The sequence below is a fragment of the Mustela nigripes genome, chromosome 13 (genome assembly GCF_022355385.1).
Source record: "Mustela nigripes isolate SB6536 chromosome 13, MUSNIG.SB6536, whole genome shotgun sequence".
Lineage (NCBI taxonomy): Eukaryota > Metazoa > Chordata > Mammalia > Carnivora > Mustelidae > Mustela > Mustela nigripes.
In genome coordinates this window covers 37,308,628-37,327,811 of record NC_081569.1, presented here as the reverse complement: position 1 = coordinate 37,327,811, position 19,184 = coordinate 37,308,628, and the positions used below count along the sequence as shown (strand labels likewise).

Below are 19,184 nucleotides of genomic sequence, written 5' to 3'. Positions count from 1 at the left end.
TCTGAGAAGGTCGTGGCTGGCACTGACAAAGTCAAGAGTCATCTTTCAGCATCAATGACTCCTTTCTGCTGAAGACAATGGCTGTACAAACAGAAATATGAAAGGAATAATAACCTTTCCAAAGCTTCAGCCATAAGACCAAGGTAAGCAGAAAAAAAGAAATCATACACAGAAAATAATACAGAACTGTACAAACTGACCAAAATTTAGACAAATTGATAAAAATCTAAAGAACTATTTATCAATAGGAAAATAGAATACAGTTGCAATACAGTGATTAGGAAGAAAACATTCCTATTAAGATACATCTGTACCATCCCTGCCATGTATTTTCTATCTTCCCATTTCTAGTCTATGAATTCCAATGTCAACAATTTTTAGAAAAGCTAGTTCCTCGATTAAAAGATTAAACTACTAGATGTAAGAGAAAGCTTGACAATCACTGAGTGGTAAAAATACTTAGAGTTTTAACTTTCTAATAAATTATTCTATTTCTAGTCAACAAGATTAAAAGGGTTAATCAATAATTTAATATAGAGATTTAAATAACCTTTTGCTTTTTTCAGTATTTTATATACAGATTCTCTTACATACCAGCTTTTTTATATAGAATCAATTAAATACAATCTAATATATATTTTGATTCCACAGGCCCAGTTTCAATAGGTATACATACTATTTTTAATATTTTCCAGTAAAGAACATTAAATTTTTTACATAAAAAACACAAGGGTCTATAAATTTAAGATAACAATTCGCTACCTTCTCATTTAATAGGAAAAGTAACTAAAATCAAATCATAAGTCACTACATACACAGGAAGTTCCTTAAGAGGCTAGGTAGGACTCTGGAGAAGGAATAAGAGGTAAAAACTGAGTTTCTGAGGTGTCAGAGAGCAAAATTCTTGGAGAAGCAAGCAAACTTCCTGGTAAAGTTTAACATACAGCAGTATCCTCTTTTCTATGAAGAACTCAGATATTAGTCTATCTGCTTCCTCTCTGTTGCTACCGTCTTTAGTTTTTGCTCAGAAGTATTCTCTTGAGTTGATCATAAAACTACTTCACAACTTCTATCCTACCTCTTCTTTTATTCTCCTAGTACAGAGTCCTATAAACCTCGAGGTTTTTATCCATTAGCAAAAACTGGAAACAGACTTTGGTGGGGGAGGGGAATGACTTTTCTATACTCTAAACATCTGGGTTTTTTCCTCCCACGTGGGCCCAAAACAGTACAGAGTTCGTGTAACACAAAGTACTACTCATGGTTTGATTAGACTCCGGGAAGATCTGCCAGGAGGTACAAGGAGTGAATAAGGAGAAAAGCTGCTGACCAGTTCCATCTTTTCCTACTTGCCACTGTCATCAATGACTGCCACCTGATGCTGAGACCAGAGTAAAGTGACAAACAGCTCTGGAACTGGGAAAATATTTCAGATAGTAGTGGGGAGTCTATTGAGCACAGAAAGAATGAAAGGAAGAAGGCAGACAATACAAAGAATGGAGTGAAGAGTGGTTAGGATATCCCTGCAGTAAAAGCTGATAAGAAAAACAAGACACTACAACCACTCTGCTTGGTATCTACCCTTATGAAAAAGGGACATACATAAAGTTGGAAGGAAGAGCACAGGGAATCTCTCTCTCTCTCTCTCTCTCTGTCACACACACACACACACACACACACACACACACGCACACACCCCTTTAGGAGCACTGAAATCAAGTTTTTTATCCTAGCAAGTAAAATGTACTTTACAAATATCAAATCCCAACACTGTTATAAATAAGGGAAAGACAATAAACTTGGCAGGACTGCCATCTGCTATAACGTGATTCAATAAATAATTTGATGAAAGAAATTGGACTGGAGATGACTACGTTAGATAACCAAAGCTATCCATGTGTCTCTTCAACAGTTTCTTTACTCAATTTTATTTGTGGAGTAATGGTATTTGTTAACACTCCAAGGCTACAATCAATTTTAAGTTAATATACAAATAAATCCCAACACCATTTTTATTATATGATTTTACAGACTTATAAAATAAATCTACCAATGTGTTTTTCCAGAAATTCATTGTGAAGTAGGGTCAATTAGAATATAATAGCAAATCTGGGGCACCTGGGTGGCTCAGTGGGTTAGGCCTCTGCCTTCGGCTCAGGTCATGATCTCAGGGTCCTGGGATCGAGCCCCGCATCAGGCTCCCTGTTTGGTGGGGAGCCTGCTTCCCCCGCTTTCTCTCTGCCTGCTGTTCTGTCTACTTGTGATCTCTCTCTCTATTCAATAAATAAAATTTAAAAATCTTAAAAAAAAAAAGAATATAATAGCAAACCTTTTGCTGTTATGCTAAATATTAATGAAAACAAATAAAACAGAAAAGCTATGATAATCTTAAAATCCCAAGGGGATTTAAGAGAAGACATGGTTCCTCATATGAGGTATATAATAGTGATTACAGAGGTTTTTTTTAAACATAAAAATTGAGGGGTGTCTGGGTGGCTCAGTGGGTTAAGCCTCTCCCTTCAGCTCAGGTCATGGATCTGAGGGTCCTGGAATCGAGACTGGCAATCGGACTCTCTGCTCGGCGGGGAGCCTGCTTCTCTTCCTCTCTCTTTCTGCCTACTTGTGATCTCTGTCAAGTAAATAAATTAAAATCTTTAATTAAAAAATAAAAATAAAAATTGAGATACTGTGCAATAACAGTCAAAACAATCTAATTCTTTTTAAAAGTATGTAAGAAAATGAGAACAGTAAGAAGAGTAAAAGGAATCACAGGTCACCTTTTAAAATTCAACCACAATTTCTATTTGATATTACTAAAAACAAAAATATAATGTAGGGATATTCTAGTGCCAAAATATACTAATAAACACATGGCTAATTCCAAGAAAATGACTAATTTTGAAAATAACTTGTAAACACAGTTATTTTACTATGTTATTAGGTATATCACTCTATATAAATACCATGTAAAGATACATTTGAAAGGATATTTCAGTAATTGAAACAGAGCAGAGGATCCAAAGAAAATGGCAAGTCTACCTTTTACCAAAAAAAAAAAAAAAAAAAAAAAAAGATAATGCCTGATTGCCAGAGATTGAAACTAAATTCCAGAGTGCAAGCAGGTATCTTCTACCACACTGGGAACTATCTGGTGACCTGGTATCTTGTTTCCTTTGCTATCTGAAAGTAGAGCATTCCTACAAAATGTCCTATGAAAAGACTTTTGTAATTTGAAATGGCAAAAAGCAAATAGGCAATTACCATTGGTAAAAGCAAAAATCCTCTTCTGATTTCTTTCAGTTACCAAAAACAGGTACAAATGTAGGTTTTTGGTAAAAGCAAAGTGGCATAAAATGAAGTTTTGGAGAGCAGGGGACACCTGTACTCCTCTCTCCAATATAAATGCCGAAGCCCTGTATCCAAACAACACTATCAGTTGTTTTACCTCATAGAGGCGCTAAAGACAGTCAACTCTTAAAAACAGGCTTGACTGTCTCAGACTCTAATGAGTCTCAGCAAAAAAAATCTCTCACTCGTTAATGCATTCCCCTTCTTCTAGCCCTTCTAGTCTGTATTCTTTACATACCAACTAGAACGACCTTTTAGAAACAATCATGTCCATCTTGTGCTCAAAATCTACCATAGGATTCCCATCTCACTCAGAAATAAACAGGTCTACAATGTTTTACAGGTTCTGCCTGCCACCTCTCTAACTTTATCTCCTACTACTCCTTCTCTTGGATGAATCTATTTCAACAATATGGCCCCCTGCTTTTGCTCAAATACACCAAACAGGCCCCCTTTCTGGGGCCTTTCCACTTGCTCTTTCCTCTTCATAAAATGCTCCCCACCCAGATATATTGAATGGTCTTTCCCTTAATTTCCTTTAGGTTTCTGTTGAAATGTCATCTTACAGTGGAGGTGTTTATTATCTGCTCTTTTTCCAACAGATTGAAAAATCCATGAGAATAAGGATGTAATCTATTTTGTTCACTGTTAAGTATTTGTTACCTAGAAAAGTGAATGACACAAATAGGTACTAATAAATATGCATGGAAAAATGAATGTATAAAATGGAAATAAGATCAGTTTAATAAAAGTGAGGCTGAAACTGGTTCCCTATTTGTTAGCTTATCATTCCTTTTAAAAATAATAATCAAAACCAATTTTCTAAATAACCATACTTTTTTTGAAATTCTGTGAGGAGCGGTGAGAGATGAGATTGCAAAAGACTCTATAAGCTAGACAACTACTCCAAAACAGCAAAAATTATTAACTTTTAAAGAAACTTAAATCCTGACTGGGCTTGGTAGCTAAACCAACACTGACCTCATATACCCATTAATGGTGAAATGACCTGAACTCATGTTCTAAGACAAATAACTTTGTATTCACTATAGTACACTCTATACTACAGTACTAGAAAAGGAATTTTAAATAATTAAATATGTTCCAAAAATATTCATATACTCAGCATGATGCTGGGATATTTATAAATGTGGTCAGAAACGTCATTAATCTCTTGATTCACACCCTTCTCTTTTGTATTTCCTTAACCAGTCACTCTTCACAATAATTTCTACCTCATCAGTATTTCAACTAACTATCCACTTGTTCTCTTCATGTATATACAGTGCCGTGGTTCAGGTATTGTGTATTGCTTGTTCATCTTTTATGTTTCCATTTCAATCCACAGTTAACATTGACCGCCCACTTATCTTGCCATAAACACAAGCTGAATCACATCCATTCATTCCATAAATGTTATCCTTTGCTGCTTTAGGAATAACATTCACACTCCTGAGTATGGCATTCTTCAAGGTGGCCTTGATCTACCCTTTCAGCTTCAGTACGTATTATATCGCTTCAAAAACTCAATGCCCTCAATCTCATCAGGGTATTAATCACTCCCCAAACATATCAAATTCATATTCTACTGTTCCCTACCCCAGGAGATCCCCCATAATCTAACCCCTAACCTAATAAAATTTCTAATTTTGATTCAGCCAAAGATCAAATGCCTCCTCCTCTGAGCAGTGTTCTCCATTAAGTAAGTCTAAATTAATTGCACTTCTTGAGAAGTTTATATGCACTTACTCTGCCTTAAACACTGTTAGCTGTTTTCATTTATGTTCTAACAATAAAACTTATTAATAGGGAGCATACCTTGTTCATATCTATGTTGTTTTGGTACTTAGGAGAAGTATATTCTGCTTTCAAATGTTTACTGAATGCCTAAGCACATAAAAAATTAAGGCATTTGTGTAACTGTCATAAGAATTCAGTAGCTATGGATGGATTAAAAAGAAGATACCCTGGGACACCTGGGTGGCTCAGTGGATTAAAGCCTCTGCCTTCCGCTCAGGTCATGATCTCAGGGTCCTGGAATGGAGCCCCACATTGGGCTCTCTGCTCGGCAGGGAGCCTGCTTTCCTTCCTCTCTCTCTGCCTATTTGTGATCTCTGTTTGTCAAATAAATAAATAAATAATCTTTAAATCAAGCATAAATAAATAAATAAATAAATAAATAAAGCGCCCAAAATAAAAAAGTTATGTCTAGCAGTCTAAGTAGATAAAGGATTAGTAAAATAATACTTATTTTTTAAACAAAATATTATTTTTGAAAGCAGATGGCAAATATGTTGGAGGAAACCTCTCAAGTGACCTAGTAGGCGCAGCTTCCAAAACAATCTAGTAAGCTCCCACAGATAGCTTCTATAAATTCTGGGAAAAATACAAACGTAAAACAACTACTTAGAGGCTCTGGGGAGTGAAAAAATTAACAGGCTTACTTAGATGATAACATAAATGTGGAAGAAATGACTAGAATGAGTGACTTTCTCTTTTTAACAGTTTTTAAGGATCAAAAAAGTGATCTTCCTGTTCTCAAAGCTTTTATCCTGTACATACATAAGAGGTAGCCACAGCATGCAGGAACGAAAGTTCCAATAAATGTCTTTCTAGCTTGAAGAGGTCAGAGCCAGAACAGCCCTAGTCATTACAAAGTAATGACAAAATCCCAATAAGAGATGTAGAAAAGAGGAGTCCCAAACTTTGGTATATCTCTACGCCAGTCTTGGCAGAGCCCTGAAGCACATATTCACCGGGCAAGACAAGGCAATATGTAGTTGAGACTAAAAAAAATCAAGTTAAGATTTGAACAGGTGCCAAGCTCAGGCAACAAAGAGTTTGTACTTTAAGTCTAAATCCAATTAATGGCTCACTAGAACAAAGAAATCCAAACTCTTTTGAGGAACATGAAAGAAAACAAAATTTCCATACAAATAACATTCACAGATACCCATAATACAATCCCAAATTCCTTGATAATGAAATGTGACCCAATCTCAAAGGAAAAGATAATCAAGGGAGGCCAACCTCAAATGGCCCAGACATTGAGATTTTTCAGACAAGGACATTAAGGCAGTTACTATAATATGCTTAATGAGGTAAAGGACATATGCTCATAATACAAGAAAAGACTAAAAATCTAACAGATAAAGAAAACAAACGACAAGATGTAAGCCTTACAAATAAAAATTAAAATCTCTAAAATCTTAAAAACAACAACAACAACAAACCAAAAAACTTCCAGGATGAGTTTAAGGGAGGAATGGTGATGACAGAGGAGTGAGTATAAATATGATGACTGCTCAATAGAAATAATTCAATTTGATAAAAAGAGAAAAATATTAAAAGAAAAATAAACAGGCCCTTAGAAACCTAAGGGAAGATGTTAAAAAGTCTAACATAGGCATAGTGACAGAACAGAGAACAGGAAAAAAAATGTTAAAGAAATAATGGCCAAAAATTCCACAAATGTGGTAAGAGACATAAACTTACCAATTATAGGCATTCAGTGAGCTTAAATAGGATAAATGTGAAAAGCCCCACACCTAGACAAATAACAAACTTCTAACCAAAAATACACAGAAAATGTTGAAAGTGGTAAAAGAGACATATTACAAACAGAGAAACTGCAATTCAAATTACTGCAGAGTTATCTCCAGAAACTATGGATGTCAATACATATGGAAACATATCTTTAAGGTAAGGGGAGTAGAGAAGAACTCGGGTGGCTCAGTTGTTTAAGCGTTTGATTCGGCTCAGGTTATGATCCTGGGGTCCTGGGATGAAGCCCCAAATCAGACTCCCTGCTCAGCTGGGAGTCTGTTTCTCCCTCTGCCCCTCACCCACTTGTGTTTTCTCTCTTTCTCTTTCTCTCAGATAAATAAAATCTTAAAAAAACAAAATTAAAAAAAAAATAAAGGGGAGTGTGGGGGGTATCAGCCAAAATACAAATATTCCTCAAGAATGGAGATGAAATCCATTTTCAAAAAAAAAAATAAAAGAAACTGCAGTACAATAAATACTAAAAAAAGTTTTTCGAGTTGAAACAAATGTTATGAGAGAGAAACTTGGAAACTGAGGAAGGAAAGAAGAGCACCAGAAATAGTAAATATAAAAAACTGTATTTTCCTTTCAACTTTGTTAAAACATTTATATAAAAAATTACAGGCATACTGTTGTGCTTCACAGATACTGTATTTATACTGTATTTATTACAAACTGAAGGTTTGTGCCAACCCTACACTGCATAAGTCTATCTGCACCATTTTTCCAACACCATTTGCTCACTTCATGTTTCTATGTCATATTTTGGTAATTCTTGCACTATGTCAAACTATTTCCACTATTATATTTATTATGATGATCTGTGATCAGCGATCTTTGATGTTACTATTTTAACTCTGCTCTGTAGAGTTGCTGCACCCATATACGATGGTAAACTTAATAAATGTTTTGGTGTTGCAAGTGCTCCACAAACCTACCACTCCCCAACTCTCTCACTCTTCTCATTCTCCATCTCCTCAGGCCTCCCTGTTCCTTCACACAACAATATTGAAATTAGGCCAATTAAGAACCTTACAATGGCCTGCAAGTGTTTGAGTGAAAGAAGAATAATAGCACGTATCTCACTTTACATCAAAAGCAAGAAATGAATAAACTGGGGCACCTGGATGGCTCAGTGGCTCAGTGGGTTAAGCCTCTACCTTTGGATCGGGTCATGATCCCAGTGTCCTGGGATCAAGCTCTGCATAGGGCTCTCTGCTCCGCAGGGAGTCGGCTTCCTCCTTTCTGCCTGCCTGCCTCTCTGCCTACTTGTGATCTCTGTCTCTCAAATAAATAAATAAAATCTTTAAAAAAAAAAAAAATGAAATGAATAAGCTTAGTGAGGAAGGCATGTCGATATCCAAGAAAGGTCTAAAGCTAGGTCTCCTTGCCAAACAGTTAGCCAAACTGAATACTAAGGAAAAGTTCTGGAAGGAAATTACAAGTACTTTTCCAGAGAATACATGACTGATGAGAAAGCAAAACACCCTTATTGTTGATATAAAGATTTAGTGGTCTGGATAGAAGACCAAAGCAATCGCAACATTCCCTTAGGCCAAAGCCTAATTCAAAGCAAGGCCTTGGGGGTATAGCTCAGGGGTAGAGCATTTGACTGCAAAGCAAGGCCTTAACTCTCTTTAGGTCTCTAGGGGCTGAGAAAGATGAAGGGGCTGCACAAGTCAATGTAGCAGAGACTGGTTCGTAAGGTTTAAGGAAGAAAGCCATCCTCACAATATAAAAGTGTAAGGTAAAGCAGCAAGTACTGATGCAGAAACTGCAACGGCTATCCAGAAGATCCAGCTTATATAATTAAGAAAGGTGGTTATAGCACTGGGTATTATATAAGACTGAAAAATCACTGACCTCTACCTCTGAAACCATTAATACATTGCATGTTAATTAATTGGAATTTATATTTTAAAAATTTTAAAAAAAGAATGCAAGAGGACGGTGGAACCCAGAATTTGTGTTTTTGTTGCCACAGAAAATACTTCGTCTTAGAGATGAATTAATGTTTCTATTCCTGAACAACAAAAACATTTGATAACTTTTAATTAAAAGGCTCTCTTGGCTTAAAAAAAAAGCTATAGTAAACAACAGATTTCCAATGTAGATGAAACAGCCTTATTTTGGAAAAAGATGCCATCTAGGACTTTCACAGATGGAGGCCTGGCTTCAAAGCTTCTTAGAATAGGCTGACTCTCCTGTTAGGGGCTAATGAAGCTCGTGACTTTCAGTTGAAGCCAATGGTCATTTACCATTATGAAAATCCTAGGGCCCTTAAGAATTATGCTAAATATACTCTGCCTGTGCTCTGCAAATAGAATGTCAAAGTTGGATGACAGCCTGTTTACAACATGGTTTACTGAATATTTTGAGCCCACTGTTCTGACCTACTGCTCAGAAAAAAAAGGATTCCTTTCAAAATATTACCTCTCATTGACAATGATGCACCTGGTCCAAGAGCTCTGATGGAAATGCACAATGAGACTAATGTTTTCATGCCTGCTCACCCACCACATCCATTCTGCAGCCATGGATCAATAAGTAATTTCAATTTTCAAGTCTTACTATTGAAAAAATACATTTTGTAAGGCTAGAGCTGCCATAGATAGCAAGTCTGATGGATCTGTGCAAAGTCAACGGAAAAACCTTCTGGAAAGGATTCACCATTCTAGATGTCATTAAGAATATGCATGATTCAATGAGAAGAGGTCAAAAATATCAATATGAACAGGGGTTTGAAAGAAGTTGATTCTAACCTCATGAATGACTTTGACCAGTTCAAGACTTCAATGGAGGAGGTTACTGCAGATGTGGAAATAGCAAGAGAACTAGAATTAGAGAAGTGCATTCTGAAGATGTGACTGAACTGCTGTAATCTCATGATAACATTTTAACAGAAGAGGAGCTACTTCTTATGGATGAGCAAAGAAAATGGTTTCATGAAATGGAATCTACTGGTGAAGATACTGTGAAGATTGCTGAAATGACAACAAAGGATTTAGAATATTACAAAAAAACTTAACTTGATAAAACAGCAGGGTCTAAAAAGACTGACTCGTAATTTTTAAAGTCTTACTGTGGGTAAAGTACTATCAAACAGCATCAGATGATACAAAGAAATCTTTGGAAAAGGAAGTGGCAATTGACAGCAAACTTTACTGTCATTTTCAGAAACTGCCCTAACCTTCAGCAACGATCACGCTGATCAGTCTGCAAGTCAAACCAGTCAAAAGTCAAAGCAAGAACCTCTACCAGCAAGAAGATGACAAACTGCTGAAAGCGGATGATGGTTAGCATTTTTTAGCAGTATAGTATTTTTAAATTAAGGTGTGTACATTTTTTTTTAGACATAATGTTATTGCACACTTAACAGACTACACTATAGTGTAAATTTAACTTTTAGATGCACTGGAAAAGCAAATCATTTGACTCAGTTTATTGCAATATTCACTTTATTGTGGTGGGTGGAAATAAACCCACAATATCTCCAAGAAGTGCCTGCATAACATTCTCTCATAGGAGTTAAAACAGAGGTAATACAAATGAAAAATACAGCATAAAGGAAGGCAGGGCCATGGGTAAACAGGCTTGTAAAGTCACAAGATTTCTGCACTTTACGTGAACTGGTACCAATATAACTCTAAATAGACTGTGAGAAGCTAATGATGTGTATTAACATCCTTAGAGAAGCTACCAAAAAAAAGCAGAGCATTGCTCAAAAGCTAACAAATAAATTAAAAGGAGTCCTAGAAACAGTCATATCTAAAAGAAAGAACCAAAGTACAATCCAACAAAATACAGAGAAAAACAGAAAAAAAAATCAGTATCCCTAAATCCAACGACACAATTAAACATTCCATTTTTGTCTACGGAGGAAGACAGAGAAGCAATCAGATACTACTCCTTTCAATGAGAGCACACCTCATTGCTCTGGTGCTGCTCTTTCGAACAAGACAATTATATCTGGGTTTGGTGGTGGGGAAAGAAGATGAAAGCACTACAACTGTACTTTTACATTAAACAAAAAACATACAGTAGCATACCGATGTGAAAACTGCATACATAGGTTTTTAGTTTGTTTGTTTTTATAGTACCCATTAGGATCATAAGTCAGTACCAATAAAGCAGCTTCTGCATAACTATCAAGTACATTTTAGTGGATTTTTGCTGATTACCTAACACAATTCACTATTTAAAAACAGCTGTGTGAGCAATTACTATTCTTAACTTAATTCCACAAACAATTCTATTCATTTCCTGTAATGAGGCCTGTGTACTCCCTGCGTTCAAGTCTTAGACCATTAATTCCTGCAATGGCAACACACTGTGAGTCTGAGAACTCCGTAAGAATTTTCCTTCATATTTTTCCCTATGTTTAAAAATCTCTTCCTCGGGGCGCCTGGGTGGCTCAGTGGGTTAAGCTGCTGCCTTTGGCTCAGGTCATGATCTCAGGGTCCTGGGATCGAGTCCCGCATCGGGCTCTCTGCTCAGCAGGGAGCCTGCTTCCTCCTCTCTCTCTCTACCTGCCTCTCCATTTGCTTGTGATTTCTCTCTGTCAAATAAATACATAAAATCTTTAAAAAAAAGAAAAAAATCTCTTCCTCATATATCCTTTAAACTATGACTCATTTCTCTCTAGACTCAACAAAAATTTACACTGACCACTTGCAGTAGTCCTCACATTTTATTCACTCACTCATTAATGAATCTCATGCAACTATCTAGTCTCCTTCTAGACCACAGCAGCAAATGCCAGGCACACAGAAAGCTCTCAAACAAATATTTGTTTATAAGGTAAAACTGAACTTTTTTAAAACACCAAAGGTTATCCTAAAATAAAACACAAAGGTCCTCTGTTGGTCTTTGTTTCTTACATCTCTGTATCAGAGGTCAGCAAACTTCTGTGAATGGCCATAAAGTTAATATTGTAGGCTTTATGGATACACTCGCCCTACAACTATTCAACCGTATTATGTAGTACAAAAGCAGCCGCGGATAAAATATAAACAAATGAAGAGTGGCTGTGTTCCAATAAAGCTTCTTCTACTGTGTGAAAATTAAAAATACCTGTTCTTCGTCCCATGTTCTTCTCATTTTATGCTCCATCCTTTGGAAAACTAATTCAGTTTTATGATTTTAACTGTCTCCTCCAAATGACGTTTCCAATGCACATTCCCAGCCTTAATCTCAGTTCTGTATTTTGGGTCTTAAATCATCAAATTCTTGCTGGAAACTTTCACTTGGTTTTCCTGCCATAACCTAAACCCCATTATATATCTTAATACCATATTCTCTGTATGTCCTTCATCTCTTCCTCCTATGCCTCTGGACCCTAATTATTAATATTTCTAATACTACAGGTAATGCTATATAGTTCAGATCAACCAGACTTATAAACTGGCATCATCTTTGATTCTGCCTTCTCTTCTCCCTCTCTATTCCTATACTGAGTATTCCTTCTGAATGTCTCCTTGAGGCAGCCTTTCTGTTCCCTTTTATTCTGGGATTTCATGATACACTAGAGTCTCTCTGAAGCTTCCTAAAACAGTACTACACAACATTTCACTAGCTTAGAATATCCTGTTCAAGTAATCTTCCTAAAACAACCCTTTAAAACACATTACCCGAGATTTTAAAAGTAAGCAGTTTCAGTGCCCCACTACCAAGAAAATAAATCCCAAATTATTCAATCTGAAATGGAATATTTAATCATCTGTTCTACAAATGTTTACTGTCAGTTGTGCTGGGTTTTGTTCCTCCTAGTTCAAAGCCTTTGAAGACCCAGTTACAATGGCCTCTTTCCTTCTAATCCTAGGAGTCAAAAAACTTACTAATTTCTTATTATGGCATACACACTCATGGTTTAGGGAGGATTCTAGGCACTGATGATACAGAAATGCACAAGACACAGTAACCCCACCTTCAAGCACCTGTCATTCAGTGGCTTATCATTCAAACTCTCAACTGTAACCATTAGGCATATTTATAATACATAGTATTTCTTATTATTTCTCTTGGCACTTCTATCTCCTCTATACTTAAGTGTTATTGGTTTAATGCTCACTTTCAATTTCACCTTTGCTGTACAATTTGCCCAACCTCATTAATCTTTACTCAGTCCTCTTCAACACTTTTACTGAACTTAAAAATCTACGTCACACACCACAAAAGTTGTAACTGTTAAAAGTAAACACCATTTAACAAGCAGCCTCCAATTATTTTAAGAGTACATTCAGTTCTGGGGTGCCTAGGTGGCTCAGTGGGTTAAGCCTCTGCCTTCAGCTCAAGTCACAATCTCAGAGTCCTGGGATCAAGTCCCACATCAGGCTCTCTGCTCAGCGGGGAGCCTGCTCCCTGCCCCACCCTGCCTGCCTCTCTGTCTGCTTGTGATCTCTGTCAAATAAATAAATAAAATCTTAAAAAAAAAAAAAAAGGAGTACATTCAGTTCTTACACTGTATCACCTATAGTGCTAAATACATACAACAAGTTCAATTAAAAAAAAGTTTTTATACACAAAATAACACTGGAAGTTAATATAAGGGCAGGTTTTCTAGTGGCAGGTATAGCTTTTTACTTAACTTATACTGACTCTCCCCAGTCTCACTTAACAGTAGGAGTTTGCAAGGGAGCCTTCAAAAAGGACATAATTGATGACCAAGACACAAAAGCAACCACATTAAGAAGACTCTTAGCTGAGCCCCTGACTTGTGTTCTTCACAAGCATGTATATTTACTATAGTAACATATAAGCAAAAATCAGCACCATGTATGGATTTCTAAATTTTGAACTCTCATAATTAAAGCTTAACACATAAAAAAATAATTGAACTTAAGTCATTTGAAAATATCTACAACTTAAAAGATGAGTAATTCGATCAAAAACCTACCATAGCAAACACCTTTGGGGCTGTTAAAACTAGCTGAAAAACTTGGTCTCTGCCTTTGTAAATAAATCATACCACTTTTGAAATCTTTACCTCAGAGTATTTTTAGTTTAAAATAGAGGAGTGTTTATCAAAAGTATTTATCAGCAATGAAAAACACACACTAACAATGACTTCCATTAAATAATTATATAATCTTGACATAAAAATAAGATCTGTACACCAAATCTTACACTTTAGAAAATTGGCAGTTTCTTCAAAGATTAAAATATACATACCCTATGACACAACAATCTATCCCTAGGTATTTTCCCAAGTCACAGTGAGGAAAAACATACAGTCACAAGAAAACTTTTACACTCATATTAAGGACAGCATTCATATCAGCTAAAACTGAAAACAATCCAGATAACCATCACTTTATTTAAAAAAAAAAAAAAGAAAAGAAAAGAAAAGAAAAAGAAAGGGGCACCTGGGTGGCTCAGTCAGTTAAGTGTTGCCTTCAGCTCAGGTCATGATTCCAGGGCCCTGGAACTGAGCCCCATGTGGTGCTCCCTGCTTAACTGAGAATCTGTTTCTCCCTCCCTCACCTCTGGCTTGTGGTCACTCTCTCAAATAAATAAAAACCTTTTAGAAAGAAAGGGGGGGGGGGGCGGCCAGAGGGAGAGAAGGAAAGAAAAGAAGGAAAGAAATAATAAAAAAATCTATATAGTTTATCCATTTAAACCAATCCCATTCAGCAATACAAAGACATGGACTAGGGGTACATACAACAACATGCATAAATCTCAGTAACCATATGCTTAATAATAGAAATCAGATTCCATTCAGATGCTGATCTAAAAACAACAAAATCACAGTGATAAAAATAAAGACAGTGCTTGCTTCTGCTGTAGACTAGGAAGTAGTGCAAGGGATACTTATGGAATAAAAAAAAAAAGTTTATCAAACAAAATATTCTAGTGACCAGTTTTCTAAGGTATTCAATTGAAAATAACAATTATAAACTATGGACAAAACTTTTTAAAAACTATTTGAAGGCAAGGAAGAGTGAGCAAAAGGCAGAAATTGGAAAGGACCTGAAGAGTGAAAAAATAAACCAGATTCACTGACTAAGATCCAAATCTATCAGGTTTGTCTAATGAAGACACCCCATAGCCAGTATGGCATATCATGGTTGAACAAGCAGAAAGCTACTATCTTCTTTGTTTAAGAAGCCAAAAAACAGAATTTGGGAAATGCCAGCGTGGCTGGAAAGTAAGGAGGGGAAGCATAGAAAGGATAAAGTCAAGCCACAGATTTGACTTTGGGGAAGGTACAAAGATTTACATTCAAATCCTTGGCTGACCTAACAACATAAATACAGGGGACAACAGAAGAAACCCAACTGAGAGCAATGCCTAGAAGGCTAAAATAACTGATCATAGATTTCATCTACGGGTACCACAGAGGAAACTAATCAGGGATGCTTGGTAAATAATTTGGGCTTTCTACAAACCTGTTCTAACAGAGCATAAAACCAAGCCTCCAGATAATTGACCAATAATGTAACTACTTACCAGAGCAAAAAACAAAACTCTATAGAGAGAAACCAAAACTTCTACAGCACATCTCATACATTTTCTAATACAAAATAAAAAATTAACACAGGAATGGAGAAATAAAAATATGACCTCTAGCCCAGGAAAAACAATCCATACATCGAGATCACAGATGTTGGAATCAGGAGGAAAGAATTTTAAAGCAGCCATTATATATTCAAAGACTTTAAGACAAAGATGGTCAAAATGAATGGACAAAGACACTCTTAGCAGAGAAAATGGAAATATATTTGAAAATGGAAATTCTAATGCTCATTTCAGCAGCACATACACTAAAACCAGAATGATACAGATAAGATTATCATGACCCCTACACAAGAAGACATGAAAACTTGTGAACCACTACCCATTAAAAAAAAAAAGAAAGAAAATCTAAATGGCAATTGTAGAATTTAAAATCGTATTAACTGAAATAAAAATTCACTGAATAAACTAAATGAACTGGAACCAGAAGAAGAACCTGTTAAGTGAAAATGGATAGGAATCAATAAAAAATTATTCAATATGAAGTTGAAAAAAAATTCGAGAAAAGAAACAGCACCTCAACTACTTGTTAAACAATATTAAATGGTCTAAAATAAATGTAATCAGAGTATGAGAAGTATATGAGAAAATGATGCAGAATATACATCTGAGGGAAAAAACTGCAAAAATGTCCCCAAATCTGTGGAAAACATCACTGAATATATGCAAATCCAATGATCTCAGTAATCTCTAAGCAGGAAAAATACAAAGCAAACCTCAATAATACACACAATCATCAAATGGCTAAACGCAAACACAAAGAAAGAAATCTTAAATTCAACCAGAAGGAATACAAATTACATAAGGGGAAAATGACATAAAGGCTGACCACACATCAAAAACAATGGAGGCAAGAGACAATAAGATGACATCATTAAAGTTCTAAGAGGAAAAGAGAAAGTCGTCTGAAGTAACTGCTTAGAGATCTGAAGTACAAGAAATACTAAAGTCTTCATGCTGAAGAAAATGACACCAGGGGAGCCTGGGTGCCTCAGTGGGTTAAGTAAGCCTCTGCCTTCAGCTCAGATCATGATCTTAGGGTCCTGGGATGGAGCCCCGAATTGGGCTCTCTGCTCAGCAGGCAGCCTGCTTCCCTCCCCCCGCACCTACCTCTCTGCCTACTGTGATCTCTGTCAAATAAATAAATAAAATCTTTTAAAAAAGAAAAAGAAAAAAACAACACCAGATAAGATTTGGACCCACAAGAAGGAAAGAACAGAAATGGTAGTTACATAAGGATAAATGACTATTTTTCCTCAATTTTCTTTAAAGTGCACAGGATTATTAAAAGCAGAAACTATGAAGCTGTTTTGAAAACTTTAAAATAGTCTTATGACAAAGAATAAAAAGAGGCAAATGAAATAATTCTTTACAAGATTCTTAATTTTGTCTTGATATGGTAAATATAAAGTTCACGTAGACTGTAATGAATGTATACTTTAATCCCTAGAGCAACTCTTAAAATAATTAAAAGAGGTACAGCTAAAAACTCATTCAGGAAATTAAATTGGAATACAAAAATATATTTGATTAACCAAAAAGAAGTGAGAAAGGCAAGAACCAAGGCACAAAAAAATTAAATAACATGATAAAACTAAGTATAACATATCAATAAGAATTCAAGTATTGGAAAGAGGGTAGAGCAACTAGAACTCTCGTACATTGCTGGTGGGAGTATAAAATAGTGAAATCACTTTGGAAAAAATCTTTAGCAATTTTTTAAAAAGTTACATATTTCTATATACGCTGAGAGATTCCACTCTTCATATTTACCCCAGAGAAATAAAAACATTTAAGTTTGCAAACTGAATTACCGAAGACTGTTTCTAACAGCCTCATTCATAATAGCCAAACACTTTAAAATATTTCTAATGACTGCAGACACCTAAATGGATAAATATATGATGATTTACTAACACAATGGAACACTGCTATTCAGCAAAAAGAACGTAGTGCTATACACAACTTGGGTGAGTCTTTTTAGCAAAGAAGCCAGACACAGAAGAGAACATACTATTGTGATTCCATTTACGTAATATTCTAGAAGTGGCAAAACTAATCTATGGTAATAAAATAAGAATGATCATTGTTTGTTAAGTGATGGAGTGTTTCTAAGGGGCCATAAGAAAATTTTCTGAGGTGCTATGGGTTAGGTTTCCTGGGAAACAGACTCTTAGATGGATTATTTGCATTCAAGAAGTCCACTGGGAAGTGCTCTCATGGGCAATACCTATGACAAGTTGAAGGAAGCACAAGCGGGTACACGAAGAAGTCGAATTGTGATGTGATAGCCACAAATGCCTTAGGCTATCACATAGGGAGTCCCCAACCTGGGACGGGCCTTAGAAACCGTCCCAAATTACAGCAAGTGGACCAAGAGCTTTATACCTCTCCCCCTACCCTACCACTGCATTGTCAAGTCACTGGATATACCCAGTAGGTGTGACAAGATCAAGATAGCTCCCTTCAGCAGAAGACAACTCTTAAACTCTTTTTGGTCAGAGTTGTTCACCAACATTCCCAGCAGCTTCTTGAAAAATAAGTGTTCAATTCTGGAAGCATTCCACTGTATTCATAACATGGCATGAGAGTAATGTTTTCATCTCAGATGAGGTACTGATTATACGGGTGTGTATACATTTATCAAGCTCACTGAACTGTACATTTAAGATCCATTTAGGGCACCTGAGTGGCTCAGCTGGTTAAGCACTGGACTCTAGATTTGGGCTCAGGTCATGATCTCAGGGCTGTGAGATCGAGCACTAGACTGGGCTCCACACTGGGCATGGAGCCCGCTTAAGATCTTCTCTTTCCCGGTGGACCTGCGTGGTTCAGTCGGTTGGGATTCGGACTGTTGATTTTGGCTCAGGTCATGATCTTGGGGTCCTTGGGCCCTGAGTTGATGAGCTCCACGCTCATAGGGGAGTCTGTCTGGGATTCTCTTTCTCCCTCTCCCTTTGCCCCTCTCCTGGCTCACACCCTCTCTCTAAAAAATAAATAAAACAAATCTTAAAAGGAAAAAAAAAAAAGATTCTCTCTCCTTCTCCCCTTACCTCTCCCCTCCCTCAAAGTCCATTTATTTCACTGTGTGTAAATTCTATCCCAAAAGAGGTCCCCCCCACTACATGCTTTAAAAATGTTATACTCTTTTTCTGTCTTTCAGATATTTCCAAAGATTTATTGCATGAAGGCAATTTACACTGTGAAGGGCAAAATACTATTTTAAATCAGTATCAGATTAAAGGTGACTTTTATCACATTATGAACACACATGGTTCTGTGCACATATAACTATAAATTTGTAGGTTCCCAGGTGAGAAACAGTTTATAAGTAAGTGAAATACCAGCAAATTATGTTCACTAACAATGCTAAGTTAGTAGAAACCAAAATGATATACTGAAAAACTACACAAATGACAGTAAATGCATGCCTTTTTTCAAAAACAGGAAAGAAGATTTGTTGGTCTTTCACCATGGTTACACCTTACTGAAAGGACATAAATAGTGGCTTAAAGTTGGTAAGTCCTTCCAATTACACCCAGGAAATAAACTTAAATTAAAGGGTGAAAAGGTAAATGCAAAGTTATTTTTGAAAATTTAATGCAAGTCAAATGTAGAAAAATTCATGTTTTAAAAATATGTGTTTTAGGGGCACCTGGGTGGCTCAGTGGGTTAAAAATATGTGTTTTACACTCAATATTTAAGAGAAAGGTATTTCTCAACTGAAGCTAAAGTTCTGTTTATAAAATGTTCAGAAATATTTGTTTTCCTTC

At 36.1% G+C, this 19,184-nt stretch overlaps 1 protein-coding gene and 1 non-coding gene across 7 annotated transcripts in view; one reads left to right on the top strand and one right to left on the bottom strand.

The window, feature by feature from the left end:
- TCF12 (transcription factor 12) overlaps positions 1–19,184 on the bottom strand; it is a 389,941-nt gene that overhangs the window by 230,308 nt on the left and 140,449 nt on the right. The window lies entirely within an intron of this gene.
- Positions 15,636–15,741, top strand: LOC132000443 (U6 spliceosomal RNA). The gene has a single exon (XR_009399313.1). It is a non-coding gene; the product is annotated as a U6 spliceosomal RNA (small nuclear RNA).